The following is a 25,154-nucleotide window of genomic DNA, read 5'->3' on the forward strand; positions in this document are numbered from 1 at the left end:
CACCACCACCACCACCCTTAACCTCCCCACCCCACACACACACAGACACACTATAGCCCTGTTGCTTAAGCTTTCCAACTCTGTCATGTTATATATTGTTAGCTATTCCAAAAGTGAATTATTATCTGAATACAGTTTGTGCATTAATCCAGGGCCAGTTACATACAAAATAGTTTCCTCACAAAGTACTCGGAAAAATATAAGAAAAAGATATAGTTCCCCAGATCCAGCACTCTGAGGTCTTTAGGTCACACACGCTCATTTGTTTCAGTCTATCCCCTCTTGTCTCCTGTACAAAACCCAGAACCTCAGTCAATCCAACCAGTTTATATTGTACACTGGGGGCAGGGGGGCGGAGCCACAAATGAGCAAACAGGAAAGATTTTCCTGCTGACTTCACAAGCTAAAGGGCTAGTTCAGACCAACAAAGGGAGAAACCTATGAGAAGAGGGGTCCTAGCAAGTAATTCTGCCCCCAAGGCTTGTGCCGTAGCGTTTTGCCCCACCACGTAGCAGAAACAAGCACTGGTGCTGAGATAAATGTAACGGGGCGGGGGGGGGGGGGTGAAAAAAGAGGGAAGCTGTTGAAATGCCATATTCATTGGTCTTTGATTTCAGAAAAACGTAGATCACACAAATGAGCTAGGGCAACTTATTTCCAGAGTGAGCTTGAAACAGGAGACACAATCAATATTAACACATTTACACGTCTTTCACAGTCACAAATCATGTTGGGAAACAGTTTTCTATCTTTGACAGCTACCCTTTGGCACTGTATATACTGTAACAGCATTAAGTGCACGTGTGGTTAGATTTAAATCGATTATAGTTAATACTCAATTATTAACCATTACCTATTATGCTAATAAGTGGTCTACTTAGATAAGTAACACACTGCACATTTCAGCTTCTAGGGGTGTCAGTCCATTATATAATTCTTGTCCTCCCTGCCTGAGATTGGATAATGAGGGTGCTCATTATTGCTAAAATTTGGTGTTGGTTTTGTCTTAGGAACTGTCTTATGCTGTTTGTATTGCAGTAGTGCTAAGAGGCCTCAATGGAGAATGGAGCCCCATAGTGCTAGGTGATGTACAGTCACACGAGAGAGTCCCTGCCTCAAAAAGCTTGCAATTTAAGACAGACAAAAGGTGCGAGGGAAAAGAGGTGTGCTTGAGGTGTCACAGTAAGTCAGTGGCAGAACTGGGAATAGATCCACGTTCCAACTCCCAGTCCAGCATTCTATCCACTCCACCGTGCTGCTGCTTCTTGCTACAAACTGGACTGCAACCAGTTAAACTCAGATAGGCCTTTAAAACACACACACACACACACACACACGTCAGATGATTAACACTTTTCAGCTGTGTTGGATTGAGGTGAACATCTTCAGTATCCCATTTACCAATACCCTGAGCCAGCCAGTATCCCTAGAGCCATGATTTATACAGCATTAAAACATCTTACTCCAATTCCACAAGCCAGAGGTTAGTGGTTTGCATTTTATACAGGGAATCGTTTATTACTGTACCATTTTCCAAACTGGCTTGAATATAAGTACTGTCAGTTGGATTAAACACTGGCTGAAGGACCATAAACAAAGGGTAACGATAAACAGCAATGTATCAAGTTGAAGGGATGTGTTCATTGGTGCGCTATGGGGTTCAGTTCTTGGCCTGGTTTTATTTAACATTGTTATTAATGATCTGGCCACGGAGACAGAGCTAACGGCACATGAATTAAATTCACTGAGGATTCTAAATGGGGAGGTGCTGCAAACAGTGAGGACAGAAATAACGGAGATCTAGGCAAGTTAGAAACAAGGGTAGGAAATAGCCAAATGAAATTCCAGCCATCCAAATGCAAAGCTAACACTCGTTGCGGGAGCTAGGGGAGAAAGACTCCAAAAACACAGCTATTCACTAGGAGGGAGATACTTATGGATAAAGGTTATGCTGGGTTAGACTTTGGATTGATGGTGGCCACCACATTTGATACAAGCTACCAATACAACATGGCTGCTAATCAAACAAGTGTGCAGTGTTGCCCTAGCCATGTCGGTCCCAGGATATTAGAGAGACAAAGTGAATATTACCTCACCCACCTTGTCTCATAAACAAACAAGTGTGATTTAGAGCAATATGTACAGAGTCACCAAAGGTATCTAGACCATAGCAAGGTTTTAAAAACCACTAAGTGTTTTGGAAGGATATGAATTCTCATTTCAAGGTATGAACCAGGGGTCTCAAACACATGCGGCCCACGGAGTTATTTCCTGTGTCTCACCACAGGTGCCGACTCCACCTGCTGCTCCCCTCGCCCCCCTCCCCTCCTTCCCCCGAGCGCACCACATCCCCGCTCCTCTGCCTACCTCTCAGCACTTCCCGTCACCAAACAGCTGTTTGGCGGCACTTAGGACTTTCCAGGAAGGGGGGGGGGGAAAAGGAAGAGCAGGGACGTGGCGCACTCAGGGGAGGAGGCAGAGAAGAGGTGGGCAGGGATTTGGGAAAGGGGTTGGAATAGGGATGGGGAAGGGGTGGAAAGAGGCGGGGCAGGAGCGGGGCCTCAAGGAAGGGGTGGAGTGGGGGTGGGGCAAGTAATTCAAAAAGTAAATGCTTGTTTTGTCATTTGAGTGAGGCGCATTACTGAGTGTTTATATTTTATTAAAACCCCTCTTCACATTACAGTTTTTAAAAAGTTAATACATTGACTTTTAATAGCATACCTTATTACTCTTCACTTTTTTCATTTTTGACTATACTTTTGTATGTATACTATACATTGTATGAAAAGGTGTCAGTGGTGTGGCCCTCAGGCCAATGTACTAGTCCTCATGTGGCCCTCGTGGTGATTTGAGTTTGAGATCCCTGGTGTAAACCAACCTCTCACTCACAGGGGTCCAGAGGAAACACACAGACAGTTTCACTCAAATTATTAGTATGCGTTGTAATTTCTAGGACAGTGGTGCCCATAGGCCTCAACCAAGTTCAGGGCTCCATTGTGCTAGACACTGACCACAGAGTCAGTGCTCTGAAGAGCTTACAGCCTGTAGGAAGTATTGTCACCCCCATTTTACTGATGGGACAGACGGGTGAAGTGACTGGCCCAAGGCCACACGGGAAGTCTGTGTCAGAGCCAGGAACTGAACCCATCTCTCCCAGGCCCGGCCCAGCACCTGCTAAGGCCACCCTGCTTCTTGAAACTTCTAGGCTGAGTTTCAGGTTTGTAAAGAACCCCGAAGCAGGCAAGTCGTGCTTGGTTTAAGTTTTGGCTGAGAGCATTTCATGTAGCAGTACCTTTCATTCCCACTCCTCCCCCAGTACTGTAACCCACGTGAGCCATTTGTAAAGTTGGAGCTTCCAGGGAGATTAGCACGCCAGCTGGCTGCTGGATTCCAGGGCAGAGAGAGAGAAGTGGATTATTACTGTAGCACTTTCCCTCCGCCAAGCAGCAAAGAGCCACACAAGCTTTTCAGCTGCTGTCCAGGGAAATTATGACTCTTACTATTAATCAGCACAGCGGTAGCCTCAGAACAATGCTGGAGAGCAGGATCCAGAATCCAATCTGCAGTAGGAACCTACTGAATGAGTCTCACACCAGCTGCCTTCCATCCCTCTAAGCCTCACTACTGTGTCACTGCCAGGCCCAGCAGGAGAGACACCAGCGAGCCAGAAAGAAAACTGCACAACAGCAGAACTAGGCACAAAGTCCAGCCTGCAGAAATGAAGGAGGCCTCTATATTTGTTTTTGTGGGAGCTGCAAGTAGAAAACACCCCAAAGGCCCAGATGCTCATTTTCACAATGGCCTCTTTACACCACACTGACAGTGGGCAGGGGCCTTAAAGTAGGTATAAGCCATTGAAGATTGCTTTACATTGCCACAGTAGTGGCAAGTGCTTTACTGTATTGAAGTGTCAGACCCAAAAGGGACAGATGGATTACAGCGAGACTAAGGCCATTTTATTCTTATTTTGGTCTTCCAACCAGAGCAAGTTCTCTTTCCACTATCATGCTTTTCCCCTTGCAATATTTCAGAGAACTGCAAACTCAGGGAAATTCTTTAAGATGGGAACAGGATGCCAGCGTAACATTCTTAGGAGGAAACAGGTATCAATGGAGCTGAGCCTTCAGGTTTTGCAGAATCTTGAGTAAACTCTGATTCCTCCAAGTCCCTGAAAACCTGAATAGTCCCATGTTTTGCACTGACTGTTCTTGCTCCAGAGAGCTATTTACAGAACACAAAACAATAAGATCTGGTCTTCAAGGTATTTCCGCCATCCAGGAACTCAAATGACATGAGAGGACCAAACTTTGTGCTAATTTAGCTCCATAACTGGCAACAAAAGAACAACTGCAGACACTAGATCTCATGGACAGACCTCGTATGAAGTCTATGATGAAATCCTGACCCCTAGAAAGCAGGGCCGCCTGGGGGGGGGGGCAAGTGGGGCAATTTGCCCCGGGCCCCGCAGGGGCCCCATGAGACCTAGCCGAGAATCCCTTTCCTCACCCGTCGGCGGTCCGTGTCTTTGGCAGCATTTCGGCGGCGGGGGGCCCTTCAGTCGCTCCGGGTCTTCGGCGGCGGGGGGTCCATCAGTGCTGCCGAAAACACGGAGCGACTGAAGGGCCCCCCGCCACCAAAATGCCGCCGAAGACCCGGACCGCTGCCGGGTGAATACAAGCGCCGCAGCTCCCCCGCTTTGTCCCAGGCCCCCTGAATCCTCTGGGCGGCCCTGCTAGAAAGTCAGTGCAAAATTCCCATTTATGGCAGGGATCTAGAATTGAACATTCCTGAGGTTCTCCCATCACTAATTCTGAAATCATTAGAGTAGAGATAGGGTTAAGCACCCTGTTTCAGGGCCTTGTCAACAGCTCTGCTCTGCACTGCACTGATTGTTCTGTTTAAAGCCCCAGCAGAGCATATCCTGAGACGACATCACAAAGATTCATACCAAATCCTAAAGAAGCTACATTTGGTAGGAGTTATTTGCCTACCTGCCCCTTTTTTCCCCACTACTTGTGAGGCCATTTCATATCCCTTCCCCAAGCACCCATTCCACAGCACTAAGTCTTGAATAGAGACAGGACACATGAAAGTGACAGTTCAGTATAACAGAAGATCCCACAAGAACAGGGGCCCCTTCTAATGAGCGGTAGGTGGAGAGGTAAAAGCTCTGTAATTAGTTCTGGTAACTTGGCATTCTTGCATCCAGCTGAACAGGAAACAGACGCTGGTTGAACGTTAGTGGTCTGGGTCACTTGGGCAAAAGCACAGTAAGCAATTACATACTCCACCTGGTTGTGAGTGGCTGAGATGGACGCACCCTGTATATACCGTGTAACTGTCACAGGGGCTTACCAAATGCAGCATCAAGTCCATCCACTGCCTCAGTTTCCCCCTTATGCAACATCGTCATCCCAAGCTGATTGATCTCAGAGTTGCTCCTTTACAGGAGTCTTTAGTGCACTGCAGCATTAAAGAGACGTGGCCCTCCCACTCAGCCTGAGTTCACCTCTTCTAGCGTATCAACTAAAGTCCATCTGCCGCTGAAGTCTGTCATCCTCAGCCTTCCATAGGGCTCAGCTCCCCCACTCCTGGGCTCTAATCACCCCCTATCTGCCCTTATCAACAGGTTGGCTGCCCCAGCTCTCTCAGCAACAGCGAGGGGACCCACACTCATCCACTACTACAGGTCCCCCACCCCGGGGACCCTCCATAATTGAGCTACCCGCCCTTAGCCACCCAAGCACCAGCGAAGGTCTTCAGTTTTCTACAGGTCCTCTTCCTCCACAAGCTTCCTCGAGCTTCCCCAGTAAATAAACCCTCTTCCCAGATTGTCTCAGGTGAGGCTTCCCCCCAGTTCACATTTGCTGTGGCTCTTTTTACTTACCCTCATCCTAGGCACTAGACAGATCTTCTCTCTCACCTGAGTTACTGGCTCCCCTTATATACTGTGGCTGGTCACCTGACTGCCACGCCCATGACTCACATTCCCATCACCTGGGAGCAACTCCCTTAAAGGGCCAACCTTGGAATAGACCCACAGGGCTGTGCATGCCTCCTGAGATCAGCACAGTGTCGGAGTAGCAGAAAGCATTTTTTTTTCTCCATGGGATTGCAAATTCTCCCCTCAACTCCATGGGTGCAGAGGTTCTGAGAACAGAACCAGTGCTGTTCTGATGGCAGATTTCTGTGGAAGGAATAAGTCGGAGCGACCGAACAGGGTGAGGTGCAATCCACCCAAGGGCTCCCTGAATGTCAGCACTAGAAGAGCTGGTGCAGGGCTGAAGGAGCCAGCTCTCTACAGATCCTTCAGCCTTTGCATACGGGTGATGATGTGGTGGGGCATTAGGCTTGTGGAGTCTAATGTGGCTGGACCCACTCCTGAGCCTCCTGGCATTCTGCAGCCTGAAGAGGCCTGCTCCCTACGATGCGGCCTTATTGCCTTGTTGCTCCGAAAGATCAGACAAGTGCTGTGGAATGGCCCAAGCTCTGACACTGGCTAAATGCGGTCACCAAGCCAACAGCAGAGTCAGCAGGGGCTAAAGAAAAGAGCAAATGTTTGTAATCGGAGCTGCAGCAAACTCACTGGTTCCTTGCTAAGCCCTAAGAAAAACACGGAGATGAAAATTGGCTCCTGCTCTTTTTAGTAGGCACTGGAAATGCCTTGGCTCTGTGCAAACCAATCATGTTTACATAGCTTCCCGAGTCCCCACTGCATTCATTCTGTAAGCGGCTTCTATTGACAAGCAGCAGGGAATGGGGTCTCCGTCCATGAAAACCTATGATGTCAGGGTTAATTAATCCCACCCAAGGTGACATGGCCACTAGCAGCCACTGCCTCGCCCTGTAGGGAGAAGCTATATATAGATCCATGACATGATGAGACGTATCAATCACGGCACAAAGAAAATAAAAAGGCACTTTGATTTTTCAGCAAATTCTACTTTGAGATCCCAGGAAGGCTGGCCAGCTGAAATGGTGCATGAAAGTCGACTACTGTGCAAAATGTATTTTCAGACACAGCATTTACAAGCAATTTCAACCTTGAAAGAGGGGACTGTAAGAAGATCTGTGTGTCTTTAAACGGAGAGATTTCCTTATTTGTAGAGATTGCAACTGTGCACAAAAGCCAGTGGTTCTGTCTCCCAAGGAGGCACATGAACTTTTTCGTCTGTTTCAGTCCTCAGAAGTCATCTCCCCCTAATTTAACTTGCAAATCTGTCTAAACCCCAAAGTCAAAGCAAAACTAAGCCAAACTTTCCACCAAAGTCACACAAAGCTACAAGTTTCCCATCATTTACGACGGGAAACTGTAAATCAACCCCGGTTTGCCCCAAAACGTCTCTCAAACCCTAAAAAGCAACAGAGAGTCCTGTGGCACCTTTAAGACTAACAGATGTATTGGAGCATAAGCTTTCGTGGGTGAATACCCACTTCGTCAGACACATGTAATGGAAATTTCCAGAGGCAGGTATAAATACGCAGGCAAGAATCAGTCTGGAGATAACAAGGTTAGTTCAATCAGGGAGGGTGGGTCCGNNNGCTCTGCTAGCAGTTGAGGTGTGAACACCAAGGGAGGAGAAACTGCTTTTGTAGTTGGCTAGCCATTCACAGCCTTTGTTTAATCCTGATATAATGTTGTCAAATTTGCAAATGAACTGGAGCTCAGCAGTTTCTCTTTGGAGTCTGGTCCTGAAGTTTTTTTGCTGTAAGATGGCTACCTTTACATCTGCTATTGTGTGGCCAGGGAGGTTGAAGTGTTCTCCTACAGCTTTTTGTATATTGCCATTCCTGATATCTGACTTGTGTCCACTGATCCTTTTATGCAGTGACTGTCCAGTTTGGCCAATGTACATAGCAGAGGGGCATTGCTGGCACATGATGGTATATATAACATTGGTGGGCTAGAACCCAGGTCTCCTAGCCTAATATTCTATCCACTAGTCCATACTGTCACTCATCCTGTGTGTAGCATTTACACGGTCTTCAAACCCATCTGCGGAGCTTGCCAGCTAAGTGCTAATCCTGCCAGTGCTTTTCATCTCCAATTTTTCAGCCAATTTGTGTGCTACTGTAGGTGGCACAAAAACATAGCTGTGACATTGGGAATTGCTCTCTCCCCTCCTTGCCCCTCAGCAGATGCTCTTATAAAAAAGTCTAGGGAAAGGCCCAAATGGCTGAGTTCAGTAATGACATAGTGCAGGTGCCGCAGGGATCTGTCAGTGACAAACATAGGCGAGGAGATTGTATGTTTATGCCGAACATACGCTGTGAGAAAATACAGACCCCCATTGGTACAGTGCTTGGCTGAAGTCACGCTAAGACAGCACATGTATCAGTACAGTTTGACAACTGTGTATTATTTAAGGCAGTTTTTCCAACCAGGTAGACATTTACAAATCAAAATAACTGTCATCTGTGTTGTCTGAATGCAATTTTTTGCGTGTTTTCTCCTCTGCTTTTCCCCACCTACTGTATTATTAACAACCCCCCAGCCTCTCCTTGTCAATCTCCAGCTCCAAGGATATGCTTGACACTAAATTACAGCCTTCTGAGTGGAGAAAGACTGCCCAGTAGATGGCACTTTTATCAAGCTATTACTGGAGCACGGAAAGCCAACACATTCGATAAACCCCAGACATGAGTGCACAAGACAGGGTAATTGAGATTTTGCTCTAGCCAACACCATCTTCAGGACACAAGCCTGCTGCCAGGAGGTCTCTTCAGGGAGGCCCAGCAACATAAGTGGCCTTTTGCTGAAAGCTGATGATGTGACCGTGTGAGAGGGAACAGGCAGAAGTTCCATGGCAGCCCCACACGTAGGGGGCTGGGAATTTCTGTGACTCCATTCACACGCAGGCTAAGCCGCATCTGGAACTTGGCGTTTGTCTTGGTTTTGCACGATTTTTCCACCCGCAATTCCGAAGCAAAGTCTGACATTTTAGTCCGGTATCTTTCAAGCTACTTAGTTTTTGTATTCGAGTACCACCTACAGGTCCTGACTGATATTGGGGCCCCACTGTGCTAGGCGCTGCCCAGACACACAGTAAGAGGCAATCCCCACCCCCAGCAGACTGCAGTCTAAGTAGACATGACCGGCAAAGGGGAGAGGGAAAATGACATGACCGGGGTCTGTGGCAGTGGCAGGAACAGAACTCAGGTTTCCTAAGCCCCAACCCAGTTCTCTATCCCCTAAAATGCACCATGCCCCCCTACACAGGCCCATAAGGGTGATATTTCAACAATTATGGTTGTCTCTTATGTGGCCATACTGGGTGGAGCAAGGAGATTCCTCACCTGGCAGAGCCTGCAAAAGGGTCAGTCAGAATTGTAGTCTCTGTGCTTCAAGGAAAAGCAGGACCTGCTACCAGGCTCCAGTCAGCCACCAGGAGACAGGAAAGAACAGGTAGCAGTTGTGACCCCCCCCCCCCCACCTGCCGCTGGCCAGCACAGCACGTGCAGGGAGGGGAGTGTGCCACACACTTTAGAGGATGTTGACATCTACCCTCCCCTCAGCAGGCCCTGTGCCCCTCTGAAACAGAGCACCTCGCCGTGCTCCCTTTGGGGCGATGGGCACTGCACTGCCTCTGTCTCCAGGCTGTGACTCAGTAGCACATTCTAGCCCCTTAGGAGCGTCTCTCAGAATATGAGGTTGATTCTGTGTCTAATTTGCTGCTGAGGGAAGGCGAGGTCACAGGCCTGGCCTTTGCGTTAGGTGCAGTGTGCTGTGAGGACCATCACCCAGTTTTACTTCACCTTTAAGTGATTGAAAGCCCTAGAGACAGATGTCCTCCGTGTGACTACAGAATAGGTATGTGACAGGTGGGACAAGCCTTCCCACATTGTACATTATCCCTGACCTAGAAGGTAGAGTGTTTAGTTCAGTTTCCAAGCACATCCAGGCCCTGGCTTTTCTACTGAGGCATCCAACAAGGATGCTGGTTAATACCACCTGAGCATTAGCAGCCAGATTGAAGCTATCAACTCATTGCACAAAGGCCAACAAACAGGCCTCCAGCTTTTCAGTCGCAACAGAGCTGGGCTGGACTTGACCCAACAAACTAACACTGAAAAGCACCACCAAGCCCCAGAACTACCTTTACTTTTAATTTTTGCTGGGACTTGAATTGGGCTGTGATGCTGAAGGGGAATGGCAACAGAAAGTCCTTAGATAGTAGACAAGGCCCACAGACAGCTGCTTAGATATTGCGGAGGGGAAGGCTACAGAACAAAACTTTAGATAGATAGCAACAGGACGGTGCTAGATATTGAAAGTTCTCTATCTCATCTATTACATCACTAATCACCCCCTCCAGGCTTCTTCACTGATGAAGTGTGTCACGCCAGCTTGTTTTTAAGAGGTGAGGCACAAAAAGCTAAACTAGGTTAAGAGATAAGGTGGGTGAGATAATATCTTTTGTTACCACCTTCTGTTGAAGAGAAAGACAAGCTTTTGAGCCGCACAAAGCTCTTCTTCTCTACCAACAGGGGAAGTTGGTCCAATAAAAGATATTACCTCACCCGCCTTGTCTCTTTAATAACCTGGGACCAATACAGCTACAACTACACAAATTAGGTTAAGGCCCTGTAAAGGTGCTGGGCCTAGTACAGGAACCCTAAGAGCTCAGAAGCCAAAGGTGGCCTGGAGAGAGATGGGATGAGATCTGAAATTGCAGCCATTGAGTCATGAAACATTTTCAAATTATACCGGTCTGTTTAATGTTAGGCATTTTTCTTAAAAATAACCCAACATTAAACAGACAGGTATAATTTTCCCTTTAAGTCTGATTCATTTTTAGGGCTTCAGACACACAGAAGAATGAGGCCTGATGGGATTGTGGTTCCCAGCCAGCTTCTCATGTGGTGAAGATGAAGGCAAATGAAATAAGCACCTGAGATTTAAAAATAGAGGACCAAACCCACACGTACAGGAGCAAGCCTTGCACATCCAGGGAAGAGGGTAAGGAGGCTTTCCACCACCTTTTTGCTTTCTTTTACTGCTTCAATCCTGGGGCAGCAGGGGGCTGGTTTAGTCCACAGCGCTAATGGTTGATGGGGGCTGTTGTGACATTAGAGGATCATCTACAGGAGGGAAACAACAAATTAAGCCACTCCAGTGCCACAAAAGGGATGGGGTGGGACCATGTTGGTGTATGATTCAGTGATCTGTATCCAAGGTGCATTCTTCCACATCCTTGGATAATACTGCCCCAGGCTGAAGATTTTCCAACATAATCTCCTGCCTCAGGATTTGAGCTCATCTGGGGGGTCAGGAGGAAACTTCTCCTATGGGCAGATTACCCCATAGCTGCATGCTGGGGGTCTCTGGCACTTTAGACTGAAGCAGCTAGTATTGGCACTGTTGGAGCACACTGGACTAGATGGACCCTGGTTGTGGTCCAGTCCAGCAATTCGTATAGAAATCTATTAAAGAGCAAATGAAGCTGAATACTCTGTTCTCCCATAGCGTTATTTTTCACTATGCCGGCTGTTCTGTTTCCCAACTGTTAGGTGTCTTTTGGTCAAAAGGAAAAGTGTGTTTCTGCTGGGTGTCAAATGCAGCCAGCATGCGACACCACACTCGGCCTTCTTTACTCTGGGCTGGGCTCACATAGAAAACAGAAAGAAGAGTTTTGCCCCTAAATATGGGAGGCGTGCCTATGCCAAGAGGCCGAGGTGTTAGGGGCTGTGCATCCCTCTGCCTGCTCACTCAGGTGTTGCTAACCCAATTGGAAAGCACATCAGAGTGCAGAAGATAATTTCTTCTTCTGTTGGCGTATTTCTTGGGAGGCTGACATGAAGTGTAATGACAGCTCCATGTGCTCAGATAACTTTATAGCACACACAGACTATGGGGGCGAAAAGTCAGGAGCCCTGCCAGCATACCTGCTTCCTAAGCCCAGACTGACTAAACGCTCCACACACAAGCATGGTCCCTATCTCCTTTACTACCAGTGGTACTGATAATACTTTGCATATACATAGCTCCAGTCACCTGAGGATCTCTAAATAAATATTAAACAGCATTCTTAGCACCCTGGGGAAGAAGCGAATGAGCATAGTGGGATCACTTCAGCCACCACTGACATGCAGCAGTTCAGCATCGTGACTCAATACTTTAAGACAGGAGGAATCTCAGAGGGAATTTAGGAGTTGATCCTGCATGATCGTGAGCAAGCTGGCCCCGATCCAGCAAAGCACGTGTCTCACTGTAAGCACACACATGGTCTCATTGATGTTAAGTGTAATAAGTGGGATCTAATTACAGTTCGGGTGACTATTCCAGTTCTGTGTGCCCCCCAAGACAGCCACCACATTGTCTCAGCACAGAGATGGAAGGGTCCCATCTTCTGAGCTGCCAGCGCTGCTTCCTACGGTACCTGCGACCCCTAGCCAACCCCAAACATTCAAAAATCATGCGTAAGGTCTCCCCAAGAAAATTAAACTAAACCAGACAAATTAATGGCAGCGGGGGCAGGAGGGGAGGGTGTCTCTCTGTGTGCCTTCTGGACTCTGAGCCTTCACGTCGGCTTCCCTTTTCTAGCTTTTCTCCGCAACCATGAAAGCTAGACATTTGCTTTTAAATATATATATCAGTGAAAGTTGAGATTCTCAAACATATGACTCTAGGAGCTGGAGCATTCAGAAGGATACCAATATCGAGAGACTCAAACTTACAAGAGTTGGCTATGCTGCATCCGTGTGTTCTTTGCTGGTTTCTCAACCACACACTAGCCAGATCCAGCCCTGCTTAGGACATGAAAGCGCATAGGGTGACAGCATAGTGTGACAGCATAGAATGTGGCTTCTGGTTCATGGAAGCATGAAAATCAACAGTGTTTTAAGCTGGAGAACCACCCTGGGTACAAAGCATGGAGCTGCACCCACCAGACTTCCCTTTCAGCCAAATCTGAGATCCTGTCCTGTCAGAAGAGGGCAGGGGAGGGAGGAGGTGATTCTGCCCCCAGAATTCTGTGAGAGTGAGGGACTTGTAACTGAGAGCAGAATTTGGCCTGTAGCTTTTTAAAATGGAGGGAAGCTTTCACAGGCCAGGCCAGCTGTGTGTTTGAACCTCTCAGGGCTCATCAGCATGCTGCAGCCAGCAGTTGGAGTTTATTTTGGAATCAGTAGTGTGTACAGAGGCTTTCCCCTGTGTTTCGCTGCATAGCTGCACAAGAGCAAAACCTTGTGATAATAAGACTGGATTTTGTCTGGAGTCCCTTTTTCGCCCAATGTATTTCCAACAGAGGAACAACAACAAAAATTCCTCTTAAGCCAGTGATCGTCAGAAGAATGTGCAGTATTGTAGAGACATTATACCAACCCCTTCACTGATGTTGGGACATGCCTGTGTCTTGAAATCAGTTTCCCACCATTGGACAGCTCTTCCAAGGAATACAGTATGTTGGGATCAGACCAGTTTGGTAGAGATGAAGGCAGGTGCAGGGTACAGGACATATGTGATACATCAGATTGCACCAGCTGAGATGTTAATGGGTACAATGAAGCCTTTGGAGTGAAATTCACCTCTGTGCATAAGACCGGCACAAGGCCTATGTGCCATTTAAGCTCTTATAATAGGGCTTAAATGGAATTTAAGTGGTGCATTGGCCTTCTCGTCTCCCTCGGAAAGAGATCAATTAAGTATTCCCCCAGCTATCAATTAAAAAAGTACAACAGATCAAGGAGTTTTAAAAATATAAAGAATGGTCCTTAGTGAACTTTTTGGTATTTAAGTAACACAAACAGCTAGGAAAGTCACAGTGAGAGCAGGTGCACTACACCGTCAACTCACACAACTATGGGGGAAAAACAGGCAGTAGGTTATGTACAGAGTGCGAGTCGTATTATTAATTATTATTTCTATTATCATCTATATTACAGTAGTCCCTAGAAGGCCTCACTGAACCGCACTGGCCACAGCTGCGGCACAGCCAATCCAGGTTTCTGGTTTAAATTCAGTTCTGTAGCTGGGTTCGGCTTCAAACTCCCGTTCCCCAAATGGTGTGTGTGTGTTTAGATCTGGGGACTTGAGTCCAGGCTCAGCTCTAATTGGGGGAGAGTGAGAGAGACAGAGACATATTTTAAGGCAAGAAGGGACCACTGCAATCATCTCATCTGACCTCCTGCACAGCCCAGGCTGGAGAATTTTAACCCCATGATTCTGGCATCAAGTCTGTAACATTTGGTTCAGTTAGCGCATATTTTTAAGAAAGCCTTCCAATCTTGATTAAAGACAGCAAATAATAGAGGATCCATGACATCCCAAGGTTAATTGTTCCAATGTTATCACTCTCGCGCTCTCTCTCACACACACTTTCGTATCTGTCTTTTCATATGGATTTTTTCTGTTCATATTGCTGTGTAATTTATTTTTAAAATAAAAAGGATTAGACTTTTTTACACCATGAATAAGATTATCACCCGCAGCTGCATGAGCAACGATAAAAATTGATAAGGTTCTACCAACTATCATCATTCAGGGCATAAGTTGATCACCAGCTGGAATCAGGAAGAAATCTCTCCCCATGGTCTATAGTACTATGCGGGTCAGTGCGCCATGTCTTTTTTCTCAGGCATCTGTTACTGGACACTATCAGAAATGGATGGACCTTTGATCTGGAAATTCTTAGATTCACAATAATGCCTAACCCTGTAGTTAAAGGGCTGATCATTACCAGACAGGAAAAGAGTGAAGTAATTTCATAGTTGCTATCTGAGAAGCTGATTCAAACCCCAGTGAAGTCAATTACATTTATTAAATCATGTTTATTACAGTAGTGCCTTGGACTAACCAAGAACGGACCCCCATTGTACTAGGCACTGTTCAAACAGAGTAGTAGACAGCCCTGCCCTGAAGAGCTTATAATCTAAATAGATAAAACAGACACATGGATAGAACACGACTTCCATCGACTTCAGCAGGCTTTGGCTCAAGCCCTAAAAAGCTAAGATTTTTCAGAAGCAACTCGGTGATTTTAAATACTCACCCTGACGCCTCTTTAAAGGGCCTGATTTTCAGTTGGTGATGAGCTCCCATATCCTGAACATCCGGCCCCTTTTTTGGCATCTCCAGTTGGGCCCCCAAAAAGGAGGCACCCTAAAATCACGAGTAACTTATGAAAATCATGCCTTGAATGTTAAGCCCTGACTATCATGTATCCCAGCCCTGATCCCCTGCTATTAAACATTAAAGAGAGTGCATGAGAGAAAACATCAAACCTTTCCAAAGCGTCTTTCAACCAATCCCCACAAGGCCACTGCTGCCTCCATTTTATCAGTTATTATTGTTATAATCATTAATAATTATCAGATTAAGCTCCATGTGGAAGCACTTCTTATGCTAATTAGAGCCAGAAAGAGGAAGGATAAAGTCATTGCCAGATTTGGATCAAACTCCTAAATGACTTTGTGAACTTGTGTTACAGCAGCGTACCTCTGTTAGCAAGGGAAAAAACCCTGCTTGACTTTGTCGAAGTAATTTTATTAACTTCAGCTGGCTCTGTGAGCTGACAAAGTGACAGAATACTGGGGAATATTCCTGTGTGTGTTTAGTACATCTTTGGCAGGTGTCAAGGTACATTCTCTGCCTTGTCACTCACCACGGTGCCCTTTAGATAGTTATTATTTCATGTAATTATGATTATTACATGCTGATACGCCACCCTTATGAATAGCCTCTGGTTGCTGTCACTCACTGGAATTTGATGTGTATGGCTGAGTTGTCAGGAAGGAACTGCAGGGTATGAAATTGGTGCATTTTGCTATTTAAAAAAAATTAAATAAACCCAGCCGTTTGGAGTTTTTTTTTGCTGGTCATCCCATTACGTCCCCTAAATGTGCTCAGCAAAACAGAAACTCTCCGGGAGTATGGAGAGAATAATTTGCTATGAAGCTTCCATGCCAGCCCCACAAGACATAAAACAGTGTAAAAATAAATAGCAACATGAAGGCACCAAGATAAAGAGAGAGAAAATAACAGCTATGTCCCGTAAACTAGTTCTGCATTATATCTCCTGTATTGCATTCTTTTCCAGAAACATTTTCTCCCCTCCTAAGCTTTTGGTTTAGTTTGTTTCTAAATCACTTCATGGCTACACTGTTACTCGCAGCATATGGTAGTTGGTGGCAATACACATTAAGTGACTCCAGAAAGTGCACCATGGATGAAAGGCAAATGAAAGATTCAGAGCATAAACAAGCACTTTGTAAAAAATTGCAGTGTGAATTAGAACGTAAGAACGGCCATACTGGGTCAGAGCAATGGTCCATCTAGCCCACTATCCTGTCTTCTGACAGTGGCCAATGCCAGATGCTTCAGAGGGAATGAACAGAACAGGGTAATTTCAAATGGGCCATCTCCAGCTTCCGACAGTCGAAGCTTTAGGGACACCCTGAGCATGGGATTGTGTCCTTGACAATCTTGGCTAATAGTTCATGGGGGCTAGGTCAAGGTTTATCTAATTCTAAACCATCAAGGTTTATCTAATTCTTTTTGAACCCAGTTATACATTTGGCCTTCACAACACCCCGTGGCAACGAGTTTCACAGGTTGACTGTGCGTTGTGTGAAGAAGGAATTCCTTTTGTTTGTTTTAAACCTGCTGCCTATTAATTTCATCACGTGACCCCCTAGTTCTTGTGTTATGTGAAGGGGTAAATAACAATTCTTTCTCCACTTTCTCCACACCAGTCACGATTTTATAGGCCTCTATCATATCCTCCCTCAACAGAAGTCTTTTCTATGCTAAACAGTCCCAGTCTTTTTTAATCTCTTCTTGTACAGAAACTGTGCCAAATCCCTCACAATTTTCGTTACCCTTCTCTACACCTTTTCCAATTTTAATATTATCTTTTTTTGAGATGCGGCGACCAGAACTGTACCCAGTATTCAAGGTGTGGGAGTACCATGGATTTATACAGTAGCTTGTACTGGATCTCGCTGTCTCCTTAAAATACCGGACTCCAGCTGCCTGGATTCCAGTAGGACTCCAAAGAGCCAATAAATAATTTCAAATTTGCAATATACTGAAACCAGCCAGGTTCATCCATAAGGATGCCCCTTTCTTCCCAGCCATGCACAGGTGAGGTTCCTTTAGTGGGCATGCACAGTATATTAACTGCTAATAATTCCAGCTCCACAATCGTTCACCCAAACAGAAAGGATGACCTTGGGGTTAAGAGACTGGATTAGGATTTTGGTGACTGAGTTCTATTCCTACCTCTGCAACAGACTCTGTGACTTTCGGGCAAGCCACTTAGACCCAGATCCTCAGAAGGTATTTAGGCACTTAACTTCCATTGATTTCAGATCGATGGATTTGATTTAACAAACACACAATGGAAGTTAAGAGCCTAAATACCTTGGAGGATCTTCTAGGCCTTAATCCATCACTGCCCCCACCTGTAAAATGGAGATGATAATCCATAAAGCTTCCTTTTGTTTGTCTTGTCTATTTAGACTGTGAACTCTTTGGAGCAATGACTATATTACACTGGTCTACAATTTTTGAGAAGTCGTCTGCTTCAGAGATAAAATGTGCTATTTATTATGTATTTTGATGTGCTGAATTCAAATATGACAATTAAAACAACTGATTGGCTACTGTTTCTAAGATATTTAAGTTTTTACATTTTATGTCTATGTATATTGTGTAGATAGTAGAGTTTTAATCATAAATTGTAAACCTAGGTCTTTTCATGTGTTTATGGTTGCTTTACATGATAATATTTCACCTGTCTTGTTTATGTAACACTTTAAAAATCAGCAAAAGGGTTATATAAATAAAATTTATTATGAAACAAAAGGCAAAAAACTATTATGTATATAGTTTAGTCCTATTCAGTGTCTACTCGGCGCTTCTTGGCTTGTCTCTTGTACTCATTAAATGGAGCATCTCTTGTCACTATCCAGCAATAGTCTGCAAGCATTGATGGGCTCCATTTGCCCTGATAGCGTTTCTCCATTGTTGCAATGTCCTGGTGAAATCGCTCGCCGTGCTCGTCGCTCACTGCTCCGCAGTTCGGTGGAAAAAAATCTAGATGAGAGTGCAAAAAATATATCTTTAGTGACATGTTGCAACCAAGGCTTTTGTATGCTTTGAGGAGGTTTTCCACCAACAACCTGTAGTTGTCTTCCTTGTTGTTTCCGAGAAAATTTATTGCCACTAACTGGAAGGCTTTCCATGCCGTCTTTTCCTTGCCACGCAGTGCATGGTCAAATGCATCATCTCGAAGAAGACATAGATTTCCTTTTCCTGTTCAGCCACTGGCGAAGACTTGTTGCACAAGTGTTGCAGCATATGTGTGGGGCCCACCTCTTGTCCCGATCTCCAATTTTGCAGCCAAAATAAAGGTGATAGGCTTTCTTAACCATAGTGGTTATACTGCAAAAGTCACTTCACCACAAACATAGCAGAAGTTATCTGCACTGTTCACACAAGTACGAGGCATCTCTGCTCACTTTAGCTAAACAGAAATGTGTCCCTTTGCAAAATCAAACACTGACAAATAAGAGAGCACGATACTGTATGATTTCTAGAGCTGATATAGGGCAGTTTGTTCAGCAGAGTGATGTAAGCTTCGTTATGACTGCATCATCCATGACTTCTAGGAATAACATGATGCAATTCATATCATGTATGACGCAATACCAGTTTCAGATTGCATCATTCATTGTTTTGCCTAAAAAGCAAGTACTGTCCAAACCCAGTCATAGATTCATAGATCCAGTCAAAGATGTATTTTAGTCATTTCTGGTTTAAATTGAGATCCCTTCCCTTTATAACTCACTTATCCTCCGCCATTCCCAAGTCAAGGGTCGTATATACTGACCCAATAACATATCTTGAAAACTAGAGCCAATCAACAATTTTAAGCATCATTTTCGTTCTCAGTGACCCAGAATTAGTAAAGTTTGACTACGTTTATTTCAGAAGCATTTTGGCTGTAGAGCAGTGTTATTTGTGTGCAATTTGTGTAACCCAGTGGGGCTATGATCTTGGTTGAGGCCGCCAGGTGCAATCAAATAACACATTCACATGTTCAATTGATCCCAGGTGCCTAACACTTAGGGTGACCAGACAGGAAGTGTGAAAATTCAGGACAGGGGGTGGGGGGGGTAATAGGAACCTATATAAGAGACACCCCCAAATATCAGGACTGTCCCTATAAAATTGGGACATCTGGTCAGCCTACTAACACTCCACATGGCATTCAATTTCCATAAAGAGACATTCAAAATTAGAAACAGATCAATATCCACAATCTTTCCATGACAGCTGAGCAAATAATCTGTCATGATTCATTTCTTTGACAAATTTCACTGTTTCTGTTGGCAAGTTGTGTATGAACAGATAGAGATTCTCTCAAATGGAATTGTTTTTCCAACACTTTTTGCCAAGGGATTTCTGAAAATAACTCTCAGGCCCGCTCCTGAAGACAGCCTCCTGCAAGAGCACCCATCCGGAGCTCATAACAGGATCAGGATCTTTATCTGTAGATGGTCATGAGCCAACTCATTGTGATTATTCAATATGCAAAATATGAGCTGTTTTTATTGGACACGTGATATAGTTCTGTTCTCTGATTGGATTAACTATTAGAATCAGGTTTCCAGTGTGAACACCCATAATTCTACAGTCATAATTCACTTTGGGTGGATATTCTACAGTATTTGCTCTTCCAATGAATATTCCTGCCCGGAAACTCAGTAGAACGTACACAGAAAATTAGCAAATGGGACACAAAGTGAATTTGTTTCAAAATTCACATACATTTTAAGGAAACCTTCTTGCAGCATTTGCCCATCTCTACACCAGCCCACCCCTCAGCTCATTCATCGGGCAAAGCTTGGAGAATAGCTAGGTCATGTGTTATATAACATAAGTGAAAAGATTCACTTGTTGAAATTCACATAAGTCGTCTTTTGTAACATGATTGCCATAAAGTCTATTTTCATCTGGAAGGATGCTGAAGTGCACTATTACTATGCCAGAGATAGAAAAACCACAGAGAGATAAATCATTTCACCTGTCACTGAAATATGGGGTGGCAACTAGCTAGCAACACGACACAGACTCAACAGGCTGAAGTGGGAACACAGATGCCATCTGAAATTGCAGGGAGAATTTAAGCAAGCAAAAATCCAAACTCGAATACTGCCAGGACACAGCTCCTCTTGCAGAAAGAGCCTTAGGATTTTCAGTGACCACAAATGGGGAGGGACTTTGGTTTTAAGCAGGTTCCACTTGCTGTGAGGGCCAGATCCTCAGCAGATGTAAATCACTGAAGTCAGGGGAGCTGTGCTTATTTACACCAGCTGATGATCTGGCCTGAAACAGGTTGGCAGGAGATGGGGGGATAAGGTGGCGGTGGGGAATAATCTACTCAAAAGGGGAAGGGATAGGCTCAGTGGTTTGAGCATTGGCCTGCTAAACCCAGGGTTGTAAGTTCAATCCTTGAGGGAGCCATTTAGGGATCTGGGGCAAAAATCTGTCTGGGGATTGGTCCTGCTTTGAGCAGGAGGTTGGACTAGATGACCTTCCGAGGTCCCTTCTAACCCTGATATTCTATGAAAAGGGTCCTGTGCTGGGACTTCAGAATGGACTTAAGGGTTTTTCTAAGCATGTTGACTTCAGACAGATTTGGGATGTCTGGCCACATCTGGTAGGCAAATTCTGGCTCATTTTCTGAGATGAAACTCATCTGGCTGCATCATCCACAAAGAATAAGACCCTGGTTGAGATCATGGTGGCCCATTTCCATTCACTGAGCTGTGGCCTGTGGGGCAGGCCTGACCTACAGCTCTCTTTAGATTTTCTGCCAGTGCTGTTCTTTTGAAAGCCCTGCAAAGGAAGCACAATGGAGAGATGGCAAGATACGCACACTAAGGGGACAAGACATCCTGGTGGTCACAGAGATGGCCTGCAATGGAAAGAGTTTCCATAGATAGCCTGTGGGATAGTCCAAAGGGGAAGTAGTCTTCTCACCCCAGTAAGCACACTGGCATGCTTACAGAGAGATCTCACTTAGGTGTGTATGCCAGAGACTTGCTGGCCCAGAAGAAATTTTCTGGAGGTGACTAGGGTGACTAGATGTCCCACTTTTATAGGGACAGTCCCAATTTTGAGGTCTTTTTCTTCTATAGGCTCCTATTACCCCCCACCCCCGTCCTGATTTTTCACACTTGCTGTCTGGTCACCCTAGAGATGATGACCCAGTGAACTCATGGATCTCCTACCACAGATAAGTCAGTGGCTCACCCAGGAGTTTGAACCAGAAGACAAAAGGAGTCTAACGTGTTACCTTGCCTGCTTGGTTTTACATTTCACCTCCCTAGATCATATTCAGCTTCCACGGCATGTGCTTTTAATATTGAAAGGTCTCTCCCACTGCTGTTGTTGACACTCCCTGAATCGATTCATTCGTCCCTGTTCCACACACATCCATAGCCACCCCGGGCCCAAGCAAACACTGACAAGGATTACAGGTTTCCACTGCAGTTAAAGGTTTGCATTAAGTCTAATTTTTCCAGCTTCAGGAAGCTTTCTGGCCTAAGAAATAAGCAAACAATTTGCTAAAAAACAAACAAACAAACAAAAAACAAAAACAAAAACATGTTAGCCAAAATGATCTGGGTTAAAGTCAGACTGAACCTGTGTAAATGCATGTGAGCGTGCCTGGATCTGGTCAGTCCAAGGCATGTGCCCTGTGTGTGGCTACACAGGGCCTGGATCTTTTGAGGAGCCCATTTTATTAGCACCTCCTCCCACATGAGCCCCGAATATACCCAGCACTTTGCGTGAAACCATGGATTGCTGCAACCTTGAAAGATGATCTGTGAGAGAGCAGACCCCTCCCACTTGACCCTACTGCCAGCTGGTAACTCTTACTCCAGCTCTGCCCTGCCACCACTTAGTAAAATCATCCTCTGTCCCCTTAACAACAAGTCTCCTTGAAACACTGTCCTAAGCCCTCCCAACCTCCAGATGTGTTGTGAGGGTTACTGAAGTCTACCTGCAGCTCAGCAGGTCTCACTGCTTACCTGGCTCCCAGCTCCTAGGGCCAGCCTTGTGCCTGTATGTTTATTCACGGAGACACAGGAGAATTCCAGCTCCGCTTCAGCGGCGGTGAGGTCAGCTCGGCTCAGTAAGGGCAAGACGGATTGATAATTAAATCCACCATTGAGATATTCACATGCTGCTCCCCTGCCATTTAAGCATACATAAAACATTTTATTATTCCGCTGATTTAGGAACCTGAATTTAAATATTAGAGTATTAAAGTGATACTTAATTAGTTGACTGAATGTTCTGCCTTTTATCAGTGTTGACAGATCTTAATTATAGCAGGGCCTGTGAAAGCCGATAGAACAGCTGATGGCAGCAGTACCGCCAGGAATACTGAAGTGTCTCAGAATTACTTGTCTATTTTCCCTCATCTCTCTCTTGCTCCGGTCTTTAGGCATGTTCTGGAGTCCTTGTGATGACTTGGCAAGTGGTGACGTTGTCTCAGCCAAGTCTGAACTCTCTCAAGGACATTAGGAACTGGGAGCCTTGAAAGGGTGGAAACCATAATAATCCACAGGCCCAGATTTTAAAATAGAGGCTGAGCTAATGACAGAGAGGATTTCCCCCTTAATTATTTTCCCATCTGGTTAATAAATTAGACAGACAGATGGGGACAGCATTTTCAGAAGTCTCTTAGGCACTTTTAAGTCCCATTATCAAAAGTGACTTAGGTTCAATGAGACTTAAGCTCCTAAGTGACTAGGTCACTTTTGAAAATGCACTTTTAAAATTTTTACCTTAGGACTTTATAGTAGCCTCTGTGCCACACCCCTGGCCACTCCGAACTTCTGTGACTGATGGAACTCACATCCTCTTGCTCAAAAGAGGCATGCCAGTATCACCTGAATTAAAGGAGATCTTGGTGATTTGTTAGCAGTATAGGGTCAATGACACTCTGTTTATCAGCTCTCACTCCACCCAGAAGAGGTCAGTGGAAACAGACACAGTAGCCAGTTCTTTCCTCTAGAAAAGTTCCCTTCTGAGGTGCGGTGGAGAGGTGGGTCCCTGCAAAGGTGAAATGTGTCAGCATACAGCCTCCTCCTCCTCCTCCCCACCCTGTGATAACAGTGCCAGGCTTCAGCTTCATGTGATCCAGGAAGACACGGAGAAGAGTGGGATGGAGTTGGGGGGGAGGCAACTGCTTTATATGGTCCTCACTGCAGAGGCCACATTCCACACCCCAAAGGGGGATTAGTTAGCATGCTCACCACACTATTACCTGCCCCCTCTGTGCAGGGGACAGGTCTCCGAGAGGAAGGTGGAGGGAAGAACTACTTAGTGCACTTTGCTGAGGGGGCCATGGGGTTTGGGTCAGGGTTATCCACTATGGATCCCCAACATATGCAGCAGATGAAGGTCTTAGCCCCCTAGCCCCATACTGAAGAAGGGCCCAAGAAAAGAGCCCAAGATTTTTGCATGGGCATGTGGATACTCTTATTCCACTAAAAAGGTATGAAACAGAATACTTTGGTTAATAGGTAAGTTTCAGTCAATCAGAAAGTAGAGAGAATAATAAAAGGTCCAGTCAAGAGAAAAAGGATAAAAAATGCATTGCTCTTATATAACCGAATTATATAACCGAGCAATGCCTGTATAAGGGGTTGCGTGGAACTGCAGTGCCCCAGAAATACTGAAGGAAAGGAGCGGTGCTTCAGAGAGACCCGAGTCCTTTCCGACTTCCACTTGGCTTCTGCGGACTTGCCATCTGCTACTGGTATGGACCAGTAGCCAATTACCCCCCAATGACTGGACTTGCTAGTGCCTTAGGGGTGGGGTGGAGCGAAGGCTACTAAGGGCATATCTTCACTACCCGCCAAATCGGCGGGTAGCAATCGATTTATTGGGGATCGACTTATCGCGTCTAGTGAAGATGAGATAAAATCAATCCCCGATGGCTCTTCTGTCGACTCCGGAAATCCACCGCGGCAAGAGGCGGAAGTGGAGTCAACGGCGGCGCGGCAGCGGTCAACTCGCCGCCGTCCTCACAGCCAGGTAAGTCAACCTAAAATATGCCACTTCAGCTACGCTATTCACGTAGCTGAAGTGGCGTATCTTAGGTTGACCCCGCCCCCGTAGTGTAGACCTAGCCTAACTTGCTGCATGGAGGGAATACTATCTCTTGCAACAGACATACAGGGACGTGAGAGGAACAATGTATCTTAATCTCCCACTTATGCGAGGCCACGATCCAGTCCTTAATAACTAGGATGATATTGGCTTAGGTTAACAAATTTCTACACATTACATGGAGTTTGTATATGAAATTTTTATTTTTTTTTAAATGGTGAGTATACAAGACAGAAGCAAAATGCTTTAGCCATGACTTAAAAAAAAAAGTTGCCTAAAGTTATGCTCCCAAATCCATATTTAGGCACTGAAAAAATACGGCCTGATTCTCAGAAGTGCTGAGCACCCAGTTGTTCCTTGTGACGTAAAATATAGACAGACTAACTTTAGAAAGCCAATTTTGAAAATCTTCTGTTAAAGGTTACATTGTCCATGCTGAATTTTATTATGTGAAAAAATAATGTTTAAAAAATAAAATCAGTAACATTCAGCTGTGTCTGTATGCTGCTCTCAACTCCTTTCTTTTAGGGTTTTTTTCTCTCACTCACACACAGTTTTAAATCCCTGTGGTGCATCATTAATGCTTTTTCGGTTATTCCAGCGTGAATGAGCTCAGTTTCAAGAATGACGTGTGCAAGCCCTTGCCAAACAGGAGAAGACAGGCATGGAAGAAGAAACCCTTTGTTGTCATGGCTTGGACATGTTATGGGTTGCGACACTTTTTCTTCTGAGCACCATCCATAGCTCTTCAGCAAAGAGACGCTCTAGTTCCTTGCCAAAGACGTACTTGATTCCCAGTGCCAATCACTACTGGAAACATACCCTCTTTCTTCATATTACTGAATGAGGTAAGGCATCATTTCACAGTAAACATGCACTGGACCTGTTGGAAAGGCAGAGGTTTTCCATACTTGCTAGAGGCCCTATTCTCCCCCGCTTAGTCACACTGAGGAGTCCTGTGACTGATCTCATGCAGGACATCACTCTGAGGGTTGTGGATCTGTCCCCTTTAGATGGC

The 25,154-nt window shown here is 45.4% G+C and overlaps 1 protein-coding gene across 4 annotated transcripts in view; it reads right to left on the reverse strand.

The window, feature by feature from the left end:
• Positions 1 to 25,154, reverse strand: part of GALNT9 (polypeptide N-acetylgalactosaminyltransferase 9) — a 681,070-nt gene that overhangs the window by 509,329 nt on the left and 146,587 nt on the right. For 2 of the 4 annotated variants that reach the window (XM_034791126.1, XM_034791124.1), the window contains exons 1-2: positions 22,807 to 22,882; positions 22,045 to 22,207 (exon numbers count right to left, since the gene is read on the reverse strand). The gene's annotated coding sequence lies outside the window, so the exon portion shown is untranslated. Of the gene's footprint in view, positions 1 to 22,044; positions 22,208 to 22,806; positions 22,883 to 25,154 lie in introns of those variants that run through there. The other 2 variants (XM_034791128.1, XM_034791125.1) reach the window with 2 other exon arrangements.

Source organism: Trachemys scripta, chromosome 15, assembly GCF_013100865.1.
Source record: "Trachemys scripta elegans isolate TJP31775 chromosome 15, CAS_Tse_1.0, whole genome shotgun sequence".
In the NCBI taxonomy this organism is placed as follows: domain Eukaryota; kingdom Metazoa; phylum Chordata; order Testudines; family Emydidae; genus Trachemys; species Trachemys scripta.